Here is a 16,305-nt window from a genome sequence, read left to right as displayed (position 1 = left end):
AAAGGAGCTGATAGTGGACTTCCGGAGGTGCAGAGAAGTACACACCCCCATCACCATCAACGGCGCTGCTGTGGAGAGAGTGAGCAGCTTCCGGTTCCTTGGTGTACATCTGGCTGAGGATCTTACGTGGTCAGTACACACAAACAAAACAGTGAAGAAGGCGCAGCAGCGCCTCTTCTTTCTCAGGAGACTGAAAAGATTCGGCATGAGCCCCCGCATCCTCAGGACCTTCTATCACTGTGCCATTGAGAGCATCCTCACTGGATGCATCACCACCTGGTATGGCAACAGCACCGCCTACAACTGCAAAGCTCTCCAGCGAGTAGTGCGGTGCTCTGAACGGATAATTGGAGGTGAGCTTCCCTCCCTCCAAGACATCTACAGGAAGCGGTGCCTGAGGAAAGCGGGGAGGATCATCAAGGACTCCAGTCACCCCAGCCATAAACTGTTCAGACTGCTTCCATCAGGAAGGAGGTTCTGCAGCATCCGGTCCCGTACCAGCAGACTGAGAGACAGCTTCTTCCATCAGGCCATCAGACTGCTGAACACTTCATAGACACCTCAGCTTCACTACTGGAACTTTAACATTATGCACTCCATACTGTACAGTAACGCCACTGTTTTGCACATGTCTCAACTCTGTATATTTTTATATATTTTATTTATTGTTGACTCTATTTAATTTGTAAAATATGTGTACACACACACACACACACACACACACACACACACACACACACACACGTAGAAAAATATTTAGTATACACATCCAGAAATGCATATACTATTATATATTGTACATATATTTATTAGTTTCAGATGTAGCCATTCTTGTATTTTGCTTGTTTACATTATTGTATTTTGCACAACTCTGTTGCTTGTGAAGCTCGCACACAAGAATTTCACTCACATGTGCTGTACCAATGTACCTGCACATGTGATGTGACAATAAAAGTGATTTGATTTGATTTTGATTTGAAATTATTTTTGGAGTGGCACAAATAATTTGTGTGGCATCAAATTTGATGCAGAACAGCTGATTGTTCTGTAAATAGTTTGAAATGTTTATTTAAAAAAACGCCTTGGCTGCATTTTAAGTAAACAGCTGCAAAAAACTTTGTTTGCATAGATCAGTTACTTTTTTGAAGACGTAATTATATAATTAATTGCCCAACATTGGTCATTATATACTGTATTTTGCAGACAGAGAGTTACAGGACTCTCTCCCAGACCACAGACTCATACTCATAATACAAGTCAGAGCTTTTTTTTTTTTTTTTTAAAAAAGAAAGTTGCGTTTTCAAAATTGGAGTTCAAGTTATTTTTACTTCCAATAGTGTTAACATACTACACAGGTCATGAACAAGATTTTTTTTTGAATTTTTGTTGTAAGTGGGCTAAAGGAGTTAATTAAAAAAAAGTCTAACATAAATTTAAATGTTGTAATTTGATTATTTTAATAAACCATGTAACTTGGATGGATTCAATGCTGACGTGACCACAGTGCACACGCCTGCTGTTGCTCACAGTGGTCCAAGGGACCGCTCAGAGAGTTTGTGTGTTCGCTCAGACACATGAAAAATTAGAGGGAACATTGGACCCAAGCTTCGCCCCCACAACAGGGTCCTCAACCGTCCTGGAAGAAAGTCTAGTGTGGTATTCTACTGATCAACTGAGCATGCCACCTTTCCCAGTTTGTGTCCATAAACCTCTTTGTGTGCTCCCCTGTTGATCTTCTCTCATTCCTACACTGCTCTTTTGATGGTCATGTGATCTGTACACCTAAATACAGCCCAGTTATTGTTGTTGTTCACACCTGACGCCTGGGCTCATAAGTTGTCCTCAATATCTTGCATTTCCATCCCCCGTTTCTGACTCCCTGCCATCTGTCTTCTCCTTGATATTCTTCTATAATGAAACCTGCAATCATTGCAATCACCAATGAGTCAGCTGAATGGCTAGCTTATCACTTTAACTGAAACACTGTTCAGTCTCAACTTTGCAGTTACTATTTTCATCATTTATGTTACAAGCATTTGTAAGTGCAATTTGTTTGGAGGCACAATCGTCTGATTTTTGTGTGTGACAACATTTCTGCATCTCAAGAACGGTTTAGTTTGGACTACTTGCACAATTTTGCGCTTTAAACTGACCTGCAGTTTGGTTTGGCTAAAAACTTCAGAGCAGACATTTGCCCAAATTTCTGGGCGCTTTCTTGGGTCAGCACAGCTTCTCAGTTTAATATATGAAGTGCCAGATCTTTTTGCATGTCCACTTAATTTCAGAATTTAAGAAACAATCCATGTGACTGAGGCCTGGTATCAGCTTGGCATCCTTTCATCTCTCTAGCCTTTTAGTTAATTATGCCTTACTAAAAACGTGTAAAACAGAGAGCACAATCTGTGATTAGGTATTGAAACAGCTGTTTACTCCCCAGATGTTTGTGTCCTCAAAGAAATTCCATTTTGATTTATGTGAATGTATTGTGCAGGTACTTTCTCTGCTTCGCCCTCATTGCTTGCTTTATCTGAGAACATAATCTGCCTTCTTTTAGCTTGGGGTAGGCCTCACTTTATGTTTTAAATTAAAACGCTTGAAGACAAAGTGAACTCTGGACAAGCGTGCGACCTAACTGAAGTCCAGGTGGGCTTGTTGATAATCACATTTTCACACTCATCTCGGGGCAGACCTGTGGTGTTCTGGTGCCAACCTGTCCCCTCCGTTTTTTGAGTGCCCCCCCCCCACATATAAAAAGAGACGGTTTATTTTATAATATTTTAGACAACAGCATATAAAACACCATTTGCTTGCACTTGTGTGTGTGTGTGTGTGTGTGTGTGTGTAAAAACTGAGATGTTCAGAGGTCTTGCTTCATGGTATCGAGCAGCTCACACAAAACAGGGTCTTTGTATTTTAATGTAGGTGCTGATGTAAACCACAATTTTCAGCAAACATCTATCAGGTCATTGCACTTTTCTTTATTTTTAAAGCTTAAGTATGCGTACATGGGATATATTAAAAACTGACAAGCTGTTTGAACATATGATGTGAAATCACTTAATTAACCTGCTGGATTTGCTAAAAGTTAAAATATTTATACTACTTTGGCTAATGGGTTTTGCACATTACTCTTAGCTTAGTAAGTGGCTATTAGTGAGGGTCATGATAATCAATTCAATTGCGTAATGGGCTGACTAAGTATTTCCAGACTAAGAGAAAAAGTCAGTGAACATATCCGTTGGTTTAGGTGTAGGCTTAATCCATTTCTGAGAAAACTGAAGAGCATAAGTGAGGGTTAGTATGTGTTAATGATTTCAGTGTCATGCAGGGGAAAGTAGCATTCAGTGGAAGCTTCTCGGTGATTGTTTTAAATCCAAATATGACCCTTATTTGTGGCGCATGTTAGCATACAGTCAGCTCAGGAGTTAGTATCAGTCATGTGGTTGTCACGAGGTTGCGCACAGCATCACCAGCAAGAGGGCTTGGTTTGAGAGGTTTTTGGCATCTGTGATGTGATTTACAACCATCCACCCATGTACAGTAAGAAGCTGCACTCACAACCGTGGGCATCAGCAAGTTGGTGAAATTTAAACAAAACAGCATTCCATCTGAAACTCTCTTATTGTACCCAAAATACAAATTTTAGTGATTACATGTGGCTTCATTAATTATGTTCAAAAGGATGAATACATAACGCAAGTAATAACTTTATAATCAGTCAGTGAATGAAGGAGCTCAAGAGTGCAAATATAGTTGCAATAAAGTGACAAATATGCCCTTTTATGTCAAACAAAGACCGAAATAAGTGGCATCAGTGTGAGGATGAAAATGAGCGATCCAACCTCACACTGCAGATATCAGGGCAACGCACAGTGGGGGGGCAGGGGAGGGGGGGGTTGCAGTCTGCGCGCACAAGAGGGCTAACAACGCTGTGAGTGACAGAATCCACCCAAACTGAGGAACAGCTTCTTCCCCAGAGCTGAAGCCTGCACTGTTTGCACTATAATATAATATAATATAATATAATATAATATAATATAATATGTTGCTATTTAATGTTTTTTGTTCGTGTTGCAGCTGCTCTGTGAGCCAAGCTTTCGTAGTCTAAATTCAATGGAAATATATCTCTGCACCACACGATGGCGATAGATTCTCACAGTCTGTGCTCTGCTTCCGCCACCAGTCATCTTTAAATCTTTTTTTTATTCAATGAAACCTTTATTTAACTCGCAGCATTACTTTAAAAAAATCATATTTAAATACAAAAAAATAAATAAATACATGAACGACAGTAGTAGAAAATTGATAAAATAACACCAAATAAATATATTTACAAATGATAGCAACATCAATGGAATAAAACCATGAACACCAGCAGAAGGAGAAAGAGGCCTGTATCTACATTATTACTCTGGCAGCTCTCAGTCTCCATACAGACAGGACACGTTGCAGCGTAATTGCAGACAGGTGCGTGGGCCTGAGCTCCGCCCAGGCAGAATGACGAGTGGAAGAAAGCAGCAACACAATAAACATATGTAACCTTGCGGAGCCGGCCGGGCAGACATCGAGACCGTGACAGAGTGCAAAACTTTTATACTTGACAACACACACAAAAACCCCCACACACAACAAAAATCAGAATTTTTGTGATTTGGATTTTTATTTAAAGGTGAAACCTTTTTTCTTTTCTTTTTTTTGCCAGATTAGACATTTTGATTAATTTCATTGAAGTATACTTTAGTTTTTTTGTTTTACTTTGATGCTATAATAGATGTTTTTAAAATTTAGTAATATTTAATACTATATTGCATCATGGCAAAACAACAGTCTCCTCAAGCTGCTTTATACTGTAAGGTGAAAACACTACAGAAAAAGCCAGAAAACCCCAACAATCCAAAGATCCCCTTTGAGCAAGCACTGGGCGACAGTGGGGAGGAAAAACTCCCTTTAGGAAGAAACCTCCGGCAGAACCAGGCTCAAGAAGGGGCGGCCATCTGCTGCGACCGGTTGGGGGTGATGGAAAGAGAATAGAGGGAGACAAGATGAAGTATACTTCTAATGGCCTATTCCAATTGGTGGTAATACATCATAAGAATTGAGGAAAGGTGGTGTTGATGGAGACTCTGGGGAAGGCCTTCGTCTGCCAGGGTGTTTTGGAGCCACTTGAATAAATTTAGTTTGCACTGGAGGTGGACGAGGTTTAATCTGTGGAAAGATCTGAGACGGAGTCGGAGTCTCCCCATAACATCTCCCCATCACGCCTCTATGGACCAACGGTGCGAGCTTTTGTCCTTTCTGTTTTTCTAATTTAAGCTGGAGTTGAACGTCTTTCACTCTAGATTTTAGATGACCTATCTCTTTTTCTTCATTGCCAGCCTTTCTGATCATCTGGTTCACTGGTCCAATGAGCTCCTGTTTTTGTTTGAATAAAGCGTATTCGGAAGACTTTACCATATCATTGTACTGCTTTTTAAATGATTCCAGCTCCCGTGTTTTATCTAGTAAAGCTGCATCTAGATCCTTGCATCTGGTACGTAGACAGTTCAGCTGTTTTTCAAGAAACTCGGTCGTTCCAACAAAGGGGATGCCTTCCACACCGTCTGTCACGGCTGCCGAGGCGAGCCGTGTGGAGTTGGAAAAAGGACCCAAGAGCAAGCAGTGTATGAAAAGATTAGTGGAGTTTATTTACAAGGTGTCAGTGGCAGGAACAGAAAACGAATAATGAGACAAACTAACGGAAACCTAAACTGGGAAAACTAAAGAGCAACTAGAAATCCACAGGACACGGGGAGAAAGGCAGAGAGACGCAGACTGACGGAGGATACAGAGACGCAGAGAGACACAGATGAATGCAGAAAAGCGCGGACTTACATGGAGTAATACAGACGAACCGGCAACAGGCAGGAGAACACACAGGGCTTAAATACACACACCAGTAATCAGGGGATAAGAGACAGGAGGGCAACACAGCTGGGAGAAATCAGAGCTGACGGGACAGGGGAAATGTAAACTGAACACACTCACATCAGACATGAACCTTCAGAATAAAACAGGAAATTAACAGACAGAGAACCAGACAGGACACTGAACTTGACAGGCAGACTCATGAGCAGACACAAAAACACCATGGACAGACAGAGGGAACACAGAGAAGTGGGAGCAGGCAGGCAAAGAACAGAAACCTAACAAATGGCAAAATAACAACAGAATACACACTCGGAATGAACAAAAGCATAAGGAAACACAAAACACTGAGTCCTCAGACTCAGGACCATGACACCGTCTACGTATTTCTTTTTCAAGTTGTGGAATATATCCCTAAATTCCACCTTTTCTTTTTCTCTCAAGTGACCTGCATGTGGAAATGCCTTTTCAAAGGACAAAACGCACTGGTACAATTCCTCTTGGAAGTGGCGCTTTTTCTTTTCCAGGCAATTCGTTTTTTGTGTGAATATTTCTGTTTGCTTTTTTGTGGCGCGCAGTTGCTCTTCCAGTGAGATCTTTTCAGCCAGTGCCTGATTGTGTGCCGTTTTTACTTTATGCCTGTCCACTGCTGTCTTTCTGTGTTCTTCCTTCTCTTTACTTAGTGTCACAGTTCGGCTGTGTGGCAGGCAGGAGAAGGACCCAAACGCAAACTCACAGAGTCAAAAGTTAAACTCAAAAAACACAGCTTTATTGCTGGCGTGGAGTGGGACACGAAAAACAATACAAAATAACCTAAACTGGGAAAAACTAAAGCACAAGGAGCCACAGGGAAAAATCACACAGCTATGATGGAGGACGCAACACTGACAAAGAGAAACATGGGGCTTAAATACACTGAGGGATAACGAGGGGGAATGAGCCACAGGAGGAGAGCACAGCTGAGAGTAATTAAGCAGGACGAGGCAAGGGAAGCAAAACTAGAAACATTAACATAGAACAGACTGTGAAAGTAAAACAGGAAACACACTGACGGAACTCAAGACATGTGGACTTAACAGACTGGGGGAGACAGAACATAGGGATCTGAAACATGGAACAGAAAGGCACAGTAGATCAACATAAACATAACAACGCCACAGGGGAAGAGTAAAACTGAACACGATGAACACAGAAACACCAGACCTCTTCACAATAAAACAGGAAACATAATGAGACGTAGACATGACAACCCAAACTTCACAATGTATATCAAAACGTAAAGGGAAAACAGTTTGATGAGCTGTATAGTGAACTGAAACTGAAACAAAACGAAGCCTATCATTAGGAATAGTGACTTTTTACAACTTCAGTTCTTTTTTCACTCAGTAGGTGGCAGCAAACTACAAACAATGGTTGCATTTTACACTCATCCGTTTTCATTAGAGGCAGAACCCAGAAGCACATCCAGGTTTAGGTCTACTGCTTGGTGCTACACAGAAACAGGCTGAACAGACTGGAACTCACATGAATTTGGACGAATCGAAGTAAGAATGTCACTTCTGCTCAATTGAATTGATTATCATGACCCTCACTAATAGCCACCTTAATAAGTTAAGAGCAATGTGCCAAAGTAGTATAAATATTTTAACTTTTGGAAAATCCAGCAGGTTGATTAAGTGATTTCACATCATGTGTTCAAACGGCTTGTCAGTTTTTAATATATCCCATGTGCGCATACTTAAGCTTTAAAAAAATACAGTCCAATGACCTGATAGATGTTTGCTGAACATTGTGGTTTACATCAGCACTTAAATTAAATCATACAGAACCTGTTTTGTGTGGGCTGTTCGATACCATGAAGCAAGACCTCTGAACATCTCACTTTTTACACACAAACACACACATCCAAGCAAACAGTGTTTTATGTGCTGTGAGATTTATAATATTATTTTATGCCATGTTAGACCCCTAATTAAAGATTGTGAATTATTATGTAGTTTTAGTTTGCATTATTCTCCTGAATTAGGAGAGGGTGATAACTATTGCATTTGTTAAACTGATTTGCATTACACTGCTGATTTATTGTGAATGGATGATATTGTTTCATGATGCATTATACTGCTGAGTTATAAGAAATACTGTTTGCAGAAAAGTCATCGCCTTATTTGTCTGATTAGAAGAGAACGGAACATGCTGGAGTTTTCTGCCCCATCTCAGCAGGAGCAGATAAACAGGGAGCCAAGGTCGTAGCTTAGGCGCCGTGTGAGAGAAAGCATGTGAATGTTTAGGCTTTTATGATAAGGTGGGGGCACCAGAGGCTATAAGAGTTTGATCAATGCTCCACCATTTTGAGATCTGAGGCTGTCTGCATACAGTGTCCATCTCCCACGCGTGTGATCATTAAAATCATCGTTTGACTTAACCCGGCCGGACCAGTGTTGTTATTGTGGTTTTTCCTCTTGTCTCCATCCCCAATTTTTGAACTCGTAACAGTGCTGTCGTCTAAAATATTATAAATTTGCCTAAAATAGAAGTGTTTAAAACTTCTATACAGATCCTGTGCAGCTGCAAAGCAAAAATAAAAAACTCCCTCCAGGCAGAAGCGGCCATTTTCGTATGTGGGGAAGACCCCCACAAAAACAGAGGGGACAGGCTGGCACCAGAACACCACGGATGTGCCCCGAGATGAGTGTGAAAATGTGATTATCAACAAGCCCACCTGGGCTTCAGGTAGGCCACACGCTTGTCCAGAGTTCACTTTGTCTTCAAGCTTTTTAATTTAAAACATAAACTGAGGCCTACCCCAAGCTGAAAGAAGGCAGATTATGTCCTCAGATAAAGCAAGCAATGAGGGCGAAGCAGAGAAAGTACCTGCACAATACATTCACATAAATCTAAATGGAATTTCTTTGAGGACACAAACATCTGGGGAGTAAACAGCTGTTTCAATACCTAATCACAGATGATGAGGACGAAGTCGAAGTCCTGCAAGGACTGCTGGAAACAGCAAAAGAAAAGGTGGTACGTCAGGAATTTCACAACAGCCAAGTTGTTGAATTATTATTGAAACGCCACAAAGAGGAAAAAAATAAGATGCAGCAATTTTACGAGGAAAATACTAAAAAAAACTCGAAGACAAAGCCAATGCTGCAGACAGAAAGTTAGAAGAGGTCATGGAAATGTATGATTCCAAAATAGAAAAGCTTGAGAGAACAGTAAAAAATAGTAGAGGTGTGGCCGTCAATGCGGTTAAAGAACGCGAGGAACAACATCAATCCTCGCAGTGTTGGATTGAGGGTCTTCTGACACGTAATACAAAGTTACAGGACGAAAATGAATTGATGGATAAAACCGTGAAAGAATTAACAGACGAGAAAGATCAAATGGGCAAAGTAATAGACAACCAAAAGGCCCAGAATATGGAGATCAAACGGAAATGTCAGAGAAATATTAGGGCTCTGGCCTTTGAAAAGAAAATGAAGGCTATGGTCGAAGATGAAGTTGATTCTTTGAAAAAGAAAAATGAAGACCTAAAAAAGGCCCTAAGCACAGAGCAGGAAAACCACAGAAAGACAGCAGTGGACAGGTATAAAGTAAAAACGGCACACAATCAGGCACTGGCTGAAAAGATCTCACTGGAAGAGCAACTGCGCGCCACAAAAAAGCAAACAGAAATATTCACACAAAAAACGAATTGCCTGGAAAAGAAAAAGCGCCACTTCCAAGAGGAATTGTACCAGTGCGTTTTGTCCTTTGAAAAGGCATTTCCACATGCAGGTCACTTCAGAGAAAAAGAAAAGGTGGAATTTAGGGATATATTCCACAACTTGAAAAAGAAATACGTAGACGGTGTGGAAGGCATCCCCTTTGTTGGAACAACGAAGGAGTTTCTTGAAAAACAGCTGAACTGTCTACGTATCAGATGCAAGGATCTAGATGCAGCTTTACTAGATAAAACACGGGAGCTGGAATCATTTAAAAAGCAGTACAATGATATGGTAAAGTCTTCCGAATACGCTTTATTCAAACAAAAACAGGAGCTCATTGGACCAGTGAACCAGATGATCAGAAAAGCTGGCAATGAAGAAAAAGAGATAGGTCATCTAAAATCTAGAGTGAAAGACGTTCAACTCCAGCTTAAATTAGAAAAACAGAAAGGACAAAAGCTCGCACCGTTGGTCCATAGAGGCGTGATGGGGAGATGTTATGGGGAGACTCCGACTCCGTCTCAGATCTTTCCACAGATTAAACCTCGTCCACCTCCAGTGCAAACTAAATTTATTCAAGTGGCTCCAAAACACCCTGGCAGACGAAGGCCTTCCCCAGAGTCTCCATCAACACCACCTTTCCTCAATTCTTATGATGTATTACCACCAATTGGAATAGGCCATTAGAAGTATACTTCATCTTGTCTCCCTCTATTCTCTTTCCATCACCCCCAACCGGTCGCAGCAGATGGCCGCCCCTTCTTGAGCCTGGTTCTGCCGGAGGTTTCTTCCTAAAGGGAGTTTTTCCTCCCCACTGTCGCCCAGTGCTTGCTCAAAGGGGATCTTTGGATTGTTGGGGTTTTCTGGCTTTTTCTGTAGTGTTTTCACCTTACAGTATAAAGCAGCTTGAGGAGACTGTTGTTTTGCCATGATGCAATATAGTATTAAATATGACTACATTTTAAAAACATCTATTATAGCATCAAAGTAAAACAAAAAAACTAAATGAAATGAATCAAAATGTCTAATCTGGCAAAACAAGAAAAGAAAAAAGGTTTCACCTTTAAATAAAAATCCAAATCACAAACACATTCTGATTTTTGTTGTGTGTGTTTTTTTGTGTGTGTTGTCACGTATAAAATCTTTGCACTCTGTCTCGGTGTCTGCCCGGCCGGCTCCGCAAGGCTACATATGTTTATTGTGTTGCTGCTTTCTTCCACTCGTCATTCTGCCTGGGCGGAGCTCAGGCCCACGCACCTGTCTGCAATTACGCTGCAACGTGTCCTGTCTGTATGGAGACTGAGAGCTGCCAGAGTAATAATGTAGATACAGGCCTCTTTCTCCTTCTGCTGCTGTTCATGCTTTTATTCCATTGATGTTGCTATCATTTGTAAATATATTTATTTGCTCTTATTTTATCAATTTACTGTCGTTCATGTATTTAATCTTCTTTGTATTTAAATATGATTTTTTTTAAGTAATGCCGCGAGATGGACAGTTAAATAAAGGTTTCATTGAATTAAAAAAAAGATTTAAAGATGACTGGTGGCGGAAGCAGAGCACAGACTGTCTGTGAGAATCTATCGCCATCGTGTGGTGCAGAGATATATTGCCATTGAATTTAGACAACGAAAGCTTGGCTCACAGAGCAGCTGCAACACGAACAAAAAACATTAAATAGCAACATGATATATTATATTATATTATATTATATTATATTATATTATATTATATTATATTATATTATATTATATTTATAGCTGTCGAAATTAACGCGTTAATTGCGATAATTAAATTTTGGAATTAATTACGTTAGAATATTTAACTATTTAGCGCAACACGCAGATAAGTCGCTCCCATAATTCCACTTGATTTGTTTACCGCGCCACTGAAAATGGAGAAGCAGGAAGCGGATGGCCTTCTGGATGGGGAATTTAAATACAAGAAGAACATAGATGGGACAATAAACAAACGCGTTGTAATTTGCACTCACTGTAGTAAAGAGTTTCAATTTCACCGTTCAAATTCGACCTTAAAATACCACCTTAATGCCAAACACGCGTTTGTCGGGGCAGCAGCTTCACCCGGCCTGCGTCAGACCACTCTTAGTGAACGCAGGCCACTCGGTAAGTCTTCTTTGGACAAACTGACCGACAATATAGCCAAATGGATAGCAAAGGACTGCAGACCGCTAAGCATTGTGGAGGACAAGGGCTTTGCGGATGTTTTAAAGGTTGCATCTCAGGACGCGTCCTACAAGCCCCCAGCGAGAAGCACAATAACAATTCGAATCCACGAACTGTATGAAACGGAGAAAAAGAAAAAAGAAGAGGCTTTAGTTCACACAGAATGCGTGGCTCTGACAGGAGACCACTGGACATCATTGAGTAATGACAATTACCTGGGAGTTACTGCGCATTTAATCACTGAAGCCTGGGGTCTGACATCCTTTGCGCTGACTATAATGAAAACGGAAGAGCGGCACTTTGCGGAGGCTTGTGCAGAGCAGTTCCAGACTGTTGCTCGCAGGTGGAGAATTGAGGAGAAGGTGACAACAGTAGGCACGGACAGTGCGCGCAATATGATCGCCGCGGCTCGCATCATGCCATTCAATCACATGCCGTGTACCGCGCACATTCTACAGAGATGCATCACAGTGAGTCTCGCAGACAGTGGCTTTGTCACTGCGCTGGCCAAATGCCGCAAAGTTGTTGGCCATTTTAAGCACAGCCCAGCAAACACAGCAGAGCTGAACGCAGAGCAGGTGTCACTGGGGCGCAAGCAGGAGCCGTTGGCCCAGGACGTGCCTACGCGCTGGAACTCCACGCTGGAGATGGTGAAGCGCTTGATCCGCAACCAAACTGCAGTATCTTGCCCAAGGATATTTGGCATGCAGCCAGGAGGCAGCCTGGGATCGAACCACCGACCTTCTGATTAGTGGCTGACCTGCTCTGCCACCTGAGCTACAGCCACCCCATGTGTGTATGTGTGTATTCCACTGCAGATATGTGACTGAACTGCTGGGAGGAGAGGCCTACGTCTCCTGCTCTGTAGTTCTACCAGCCTTCTGCCACCTGCGCCGTGTCATGGAAGTAACTGATGAGGACCCTGCATATGTGGTGAGGTTTAAAGAGAAGTTTAAGGAAGACCTTGCTTCCCGCCAGGAACATACCAACTATGCATGGCTCCAGATCGCAACTGCACTGGACCCACGTTTTAAAGACCTACGCAGTGTGCCCAAGACTGACAGAGAAGCAGTGTGGACCACACTGGCAGGCATGCTGCATGAAGACTCTCCTAGAAGATCACACACTGCAGAAGAAGGTCCAGCCAAGAAGACTGCAACCCCCCCACTGTGCTTTGCCCTGATATCTGCAGTGTGAGGTTGGATCGCTCATTCTCATCCTCACACTGATGCCACTTATTTCGGTCTTTGTTTGACATAAAAGGGCATATTTGTCACTTTATTGCAACTATATTTGCACTCTTGAGCTCCTTCATTCACTGACTGATCATAAAGTTATTACTTGCGTTATGTATTCATCCGTTTGAACATAATTAATGAAGCCACATGTAATCACTAAAATTTGTATTTTGGGTACAATAAGAGAGTTTCAGATGGAATGCTGTTTTGTTTTGTTTAAATTTCACCAACTTGCTGATGCCCACGGTTGTGAGTGCGGCTTCTTGCTGTACATGGGTGGATGGTTGTAAATCACATCACAGATGCCAAAAACCTCTCAAACCAAGCCCCCTTGCCGGTGATGCTGTGCGCAACCTCGTGACGGAGTCAAGCATATTCAAAACACCCCCTCACCTCCCGTGTCAAACTCAAATGTCAGCCTATTTCATGTGTCACTTTTGGAGCAGTTGCCATCCCGACGAGCCATGGAGAAGTTCGTGTTTGTGTTATTTTACTTATTTGGTGTTCTGGTGTGTTTGGGCACCGGTCAGCACCATCGTGTTGAGCACGTGTTGGACCGTGGACACACCGGATTCAGTGGGAGAATAACGGTCAGGTGTACAGTTTACTGAGCACTGGGACTCAGTATCGTTTACCAGCACAGACACGGAGACGCGCTCAGCTTCTATTGAGAGCAAACAACCAAGTGAACCCTCCGGCTGCGTCCAGTAGACGAGACACACCGTCTGGGCCGGGAGCTTTCCGAGCATTCAGACTCTTAAACTGCTTCCTCGCATCTGCTTCATGAATATGAAGGGTTGTGGTGGGAGGAGGTGGTGTGAAATCCTCTTTTGTGTGGGGTGAGGAGGGGGGTGTTGTAAAAGTCCCCAAGAGCAATGATGAGAGAGTCCGGGAATGTCCGCTCCATGTGCAGTATCTGCTCCGCGAGTGCGCACTGAGCTGCCTGCGCATCCGCATCTGGCGGGATGTAAACAGCGGCCAAGATGAATGAAGCAAACTCCCGCGGAGAATAAAACGGTTTGCAGTGAATAAAAAGGTATTCCAGAGAGGAAGAGCAGTGCTGAGCAATCACTGTTACATCTGTGCACCAGCCACTATTAATGTAGAAGCAGACACGTCCACCTGTGGTCTTACCAGAGAGAGAGGCCTGCCGGTCCGCGCGCAGCAGATGAAAGCCCTCCAGCTTGAGCGCGCTGTCCGGGATGTCCTCACAGAGCCACGACTCCGTAAAACACAAGACACAGGAGGAGGCAACGTCTCTGTTCATGCTTCTCATCAGGGCCAGCTCGTCCATCTCATTCCTGAGTGAGCGTACGTTGGAAAGGAAGATCCCAGGAAGAGCAGTTCGCAGTCCGCGTCTCCTCAGACGCACGAGTGCGCCGGCTCGCTTTCCTCGCTTTCGGCGTCTCACTTTCCTGATCAGAGTCTGCAGTAAATCTGCCGCAGATGCGACAAATATTGGAAGTAAATCCACAGGTGTTGTAGTCCTGTAGTTAAGAAGCTCTTCTCTAGTGTAAGAATATCCAGAGGAGTGCCCAGACACAGAAGTTATGCACAAAAACAAAACAGAAGTAACGCACTGAAGCACCGGGGCATCCATACGCGGCGGCGCCATCTTGGAACAAGGGACTTGTCTTTGAAAGGTAGAGTGTTAATTACTAAAGCTGAAGGGATATCCCGATGAACATATGCTGCTCTCTCCTTACATCTGGATAAGAAAAGTAGTAAAGATATTGACCGTATGCTCTTTAATTTTATATGGAAAAACCGTACGCACTATATTAGAAAAACTGTTGTGATGAATAAGTACGAATCAGGTGGGCTTAACGTCTTAGACTTTTCTACTTTAAATAACACTTTCAAAATTAATTGGGCCAAACATTTTCTTAAAACCCTACCTCTATCTGGAACTTTATACCATACCACATTTTCTCTCGTTTTGGTGGCTTTACTTTTATTTGAAATTGTAATTACAATGTTGAGAAAGTCCCTGTAAAGCTTTCATCCTTCCATAAGCAGGTCCTCTTAGCGTGGACCCTCATTTATAAACACAACTTCTCACCTCACAAATACCTTATCTGGAACAACAGAGATATTTTATAGAAAAATAAATCACTTTTCCTGGAAACTTGGCTCCAAAATGGGATCCTATTGGTGGCTCAGCTGGTTAGTAAAGAGGGACAACTACTTACTTACAACGACTTTATTGCACTATATAATTTTCCAATCAGTGTTCCAGATATCAAGCGGAAGACAGTCTGGATGGTCCCCCATAAATATTTGATTGTAAATAAGGTGAAAGAAGTCTCTTTTAAAATTCGACATACATGTTATCCAGCCAGTCACTACATGGTCAAATTCAAAAGGGACATAAATACTAATTGTACTTTCTGTGGGGATCATCCAGAAACGGTGACACATCTTTTTTGGTACTGTTCTTTTACACAGAGATTCTGGAAGGAATTTAGCAGCTTTGTTATTGTCCATATTTTAAGGGAGTTTTCTTTACGATGGGAAAATGTTTTATTCTGTTTCTTTAAGTTCCCCAAGAAGTATGAGAAATGTTTTTTATGATAAATTTCTTAATACTTTTAGCTAAATTTTTTATCCATAAATGTAAGTTTACTAACAAAACACCATATTTCTGTCATTATTTTAAGGATGTGCACATGCACATACAATCAATATCAGACTGCACCAACAAAAAGGCTCTCACAACAATATATGTATGTGAATTTTTGCGTGTATTCTTATAATTGTTACCTTTTTCTTTCACCCTTGGCTTTTTGTGTTCATGTTCTGTTGTATACTTCATCTGTTCGTATGTTGTATACTCATTGTTTGTTAAATAAAGTTTTAAAAAAAAAAGACACGCTTTGTTTAGACCCCCAAAATCCTTTCCACGCCCACCCCCGTGACATCACGCTCCAAAGCCCTGTTACGTCACAGAACGTGGTGATGTCATAGTGACAGTCCTTTCATCCTTTGATGTTCAAGTCTATAAATAGAGGACAGCTGTCAAAGGGAATTCATTAAGCTATCGTTTTGTTGGAGTGATACAGCACATAAAAAAGCAGAAATGAGTTCGAAAGCTAACAAAGACAGAAATGTTAATTTCTCGAAAACAATGGTTAAAAAAAGTGAAAAAGAAAAAGAAACATATGCCAGACAGTTCGAGCAAAGACTGCAGCCAATGATCGACGAGGTTGAAAAGCTCAAAACTGAGCTTGACTACTTCAAAAACCTGCATACAGTCAATAAGAAACGGAT

At 41.9% G+C, this 16,305-nt stretch overlaps 1 protein-coding gene and 1 pseudogene across 1 annotated transcript in view; one reads left to right on the top strand and one right to left on the bottom strand.

The window, feature by feature from the left end:
• Positions 1-14,302, bottom strand: part of LOC146575904 (protein cramped-like) — a 33,002-nt pseudogene extending 18,700 nt beyond the window's left edge.
• LOC146575901 (protein cramped-like) overlaps positions 1-16,305 on the top strand; it is a 132,038-nt gene that overhangs the window by 37,821 nt on the left and 77,912 nt on the right. The gene's annotated exons all lie outside the window — the stretch shown is intronic.

This window comes from Mchenga conophoros, linkage group LG4 (assembly GCF_057382185.1).
Source record: "Mchenga conophoros isolate Kocher_MC1m ecotype Shallow Benthic linkage group LG4, M_conophoros_male_GT1.1, whole genome shotgun sequence".
In the NCBI taxonomy this organism is placed as follows: domain Eukaryota; kingdom Metazoa; phylum Chordata; class Actinopteri; order Cichliformes; family Cichlidae; genus Mchenga; species Mchenga conophoros.
The sequence above is the reverse complement of the archived record's forward strand: the minus strand, read 5'-3'. Positions and strand labels throughout refer to the sequence as shown.